Source organism: Zea mays, chromosome 3, assembly GCF_902167145.1.
Source record: "Zea mays cultivar B73 chromosome 3, Zm-B73-REFERENCE-NAM-5.0, whole genome shotgun sequence".
NCBI lineage: Eukaryota > Viridiplantae > Streptophyta > Magnoliopsida > Poales > Poaceae > Zea > Zea mays.
The window spans coordinates 104,608,211-104,611,605 of NC_050098.1; positions in this window are offsets into that span (position 1 = coordinate 104,608,211).

A 3,395-nucleotide genomic window follows, 5' to 3' on the forward strand; every position below is an offset into this window, starting at 1 on the left:
TTCTGTCTGAATATCAGACTAACAGATTCATGCCCTGAACTTCAAGCCCAATTTCAAACCAGATGCAGTGGCTTTTTGGGGCAACATCATATGGCAAGATTGTAGAGGGCATGTTGCTTTACAACTTTGCTGCAGATCTTGGTTGGAGTTGTTATTGGAAATCGAGAGAAAACTCAGCTTCGAATTTGGTTGTCAGGCGACTAATGAAGATGCACCATGGTACAGTAGCTCAATGGGGATTAGACCGCCAGCGCGGCTGTCCTCACCGCCGACGGCTCCCTCCACCGCGATTCGTGTCACCGGCATCGGGATTCATGCCTGGCTGGTTGGATAGCGCCGTGGGGTAAAAAGATCGTCTTTCCCTCGTGCGCTGGACGCCACTCCGATGACCCCCCCCCCCCCCCGTACTTCCCCTCTGGCTTGCGGCTGGGACTGATAAGAACGCCGGTGAGCCGCCGTCGCTGGGTCTTGCGCCGCGTGTCCGTGCGCTTTACCACATCGCGGATAGTTACGCTTGGAGCGTCCGGTGATCGCCGGAGATACCGCCACGGTAGATGCCACCTAGCGTTTGCGCCAGTGCTTTCTTCTTCGTCTGGCCGCCGCGCGTCCCGTCTGATTCACCGGCCACCGCTTGCGAGCCCTATAAATTGAAGGCCCGGGCAACTGCGCTAGATCATCCTGAAGCCATAGCACCCGCTCCCACCCTCGATCATTCACCAGCGCCCGCGAATTTCAAATTCTCCCCAAAACAGTTCTCCGCCGCCGTGAAAGCACCTCGTCGTGGCCAGCCCTCTCCAGGTCTGATCACGCCCTCTCTAATCTCATTTTAGCATCCTTAAGCTTCCCTCAAACTCACCGACCCATGCAATTGAATTAGGAATCCTCTGGTCGCCGGGAACGCGACTGCCTAGCCGCAATGCTCACGGTTGCCGTGGTCAGGGCAAAATATGGCACCATTCTTCAAATTAACCTAGGGGAAACATTCGCTAGGTTGTGAATTTGGTTTAGGCCGAAGCTGAGCACCGGTCATGGCCCCGCTCGGCCGGTCTACGCGCTCGCCGGAGCTCCTCCGCGCGCTGCCGTCGTCGGGGACCTCACCTGTGGAGAAATAGAACCTCAGGGACCCCGGTGCAAGTTGTCAGTGACTGATACAAATAGTAACTGAACTCTTCACACTTAGCCAGAAACCCGAGGCCCTTTCTGCAAAGCCGCCAGGGCGCGGGCGCACGCGCGCGTTTTCCTCTCTGGACTGGGCCGCCTGGGCTGAAACCTTTTCTTTTTCTTTTTTCAGTAAAGCTTTAGAAATATGTAGAAAATGTAGAAAAATGCTAAAATTGTGAAACTAATTTTCCTAGGCTTGTTATTTTCCCTAGAATTTAGTAAAAATAGTTTTGTGATTTTTGGTGGAAATAAGAAATTTTAAGGTATTTAAAGTGGTTAAAAGTATCAGTTATGGATTTTTAGAAAATAATTGGTAAGTCCAAAAATGCCCAAATTTTTATGGGAACTTAAAACAATATTTAGAAGCCTTGGGTAGGGTTTGAATTGATTTGGACCTTGTTTGATCACCAAACCCCAAACCACCCCCCTGCCCTATGAACTCCTTTACCGACTCCGGAAACCCTATGTTCTCGGAGTTCCGTGAAGGAAAGTTGTATTCAAGACATAGATAATAAGTTTATATTATCTTTGCATCCTCATGAGCATCCCATGACATCCATTCTTATACATATGTATGGTTATGATTAGAACGTGAAGAAGAGATAGAAGTCACCGAAGACAGGACACCACCACCTTCGGATTCGCAAGCAGGCAACTGCTTCTACTTCGATATCTGTGGGTCCGAACCCGAATCACCTGTAAACGAAGGCAAGCCCCGGTGCATTTGCCACCTTCCTTGATGTTTTTATAAATCTTTCTCACTTGATTGCTGCATTAGGTGATAGGAGTTGATTAATAAAACAATTCCTGCATTACCTTCCTTGAATTTGATTACCTTCCTTGATCACCTGTTTTACAAAAGATTTTTGATGCTTAGCCTTGCTTTAGAAAAAAAGGTTTTGTTTTTACAAAAGATGTTGTGGCAAAAGTGGGAGGGTTGTTTTCGAAAATAAAACTTGATGGTGAATCCATCATGGCCGTGATGGATTCAACATCGGAAAAGATGTACCTCTGCCAGGTACCAAGTTTTTGGGTTAAATGATTAAGCTGAGACCGGGCGGGTGACTTGCACGAGAAGAGAGTCTCGGTGTAGTGTCTCCGTCTGAGTCGATTAAGGACCTTGTCGATGTAGGCCTGCTGACCGAGGACCCTTTAACTGGTCACATGCCTCGTCATGGGTAAGCCTTGCCTCGGGTAGACTAAGGCCAGAATAAGATAACACGAAATGGGCGTGGAGCGGTGGCGAGAGTAGCGTGTACCCTCCATGGCAAGAGGCTGGACGGTGGTGTATCTGTGCTCTCGGTTTGCGTGAACCTGATCTGGTCTTAAGAACCCCGGTGGCGGGTTGACATATGCAAGGGTTAAGTGCTACATATGTCGTGTGATTGGAGATCCTCAGCTGAGTATAATCGATTCGGATCGCCGTACCTCCGCGGTTATGGAGACTTGGCCACTGACTTACACGTAGCATTCCACTAAAGATGATGGGTTTCTATTAAGAAATTGGCTAGTGCAGGACCAGTGATTGAACTAGGGTAGAAAGAACTCTAGTTACAGGTAACTCTACTTAACTTAACAAATAAAATTGGATTTTTAAGGATCCACTTTAGTAAGCATTTCTGCAAAACAGAGTCTTTGATTATTGAGAAACCTTACCTTGACTCCCATACAACCAGCATACCCTTGAGAGTCTTTTCTTTAGTCGGGTAAGACTTGCTGAGTAATTCCATACTCAGGGTTTATCCCTTCGTTGTTTTTAGGTGAGGAAGTAGCAGATTTTTGCTGCTTCTGTGCCAAGGTGGTTCCCAAAGAAGAAAAACAAGACTGAAGTTCGGGAGGACTCGGTCCTCCACATAGGATCTTTTGTTTATAACTTATCGGGAGGAGTTTGTGCCTCCCTTGGTTTGTATAATATTACTACTCTGCACTCACTTTTAGTTCTGGTCTGTAATAAAACAACTCGAGCTTGCTTTTAAAATAAATGTAAGTTATGTAATTCGCTTCCGCATTTCTTTATCTCCGATGTTCTGTAATGTCTGCAAGACGGGTGAAACGTTCCTGGTGAGGTAAGGAAAGATACCGAACTTGTCAAGTGACTTAGGAACATCTACAGGGTGTCTGATGTCTGCTAGACAAGGACAACTGTAGGTGGGCCTAATTACTTGGGAGGTTCCGTCACACATAACAAGATGCTATAGTTCCCTACCTAACATTTTGTGGTGTATTGTGCCCTC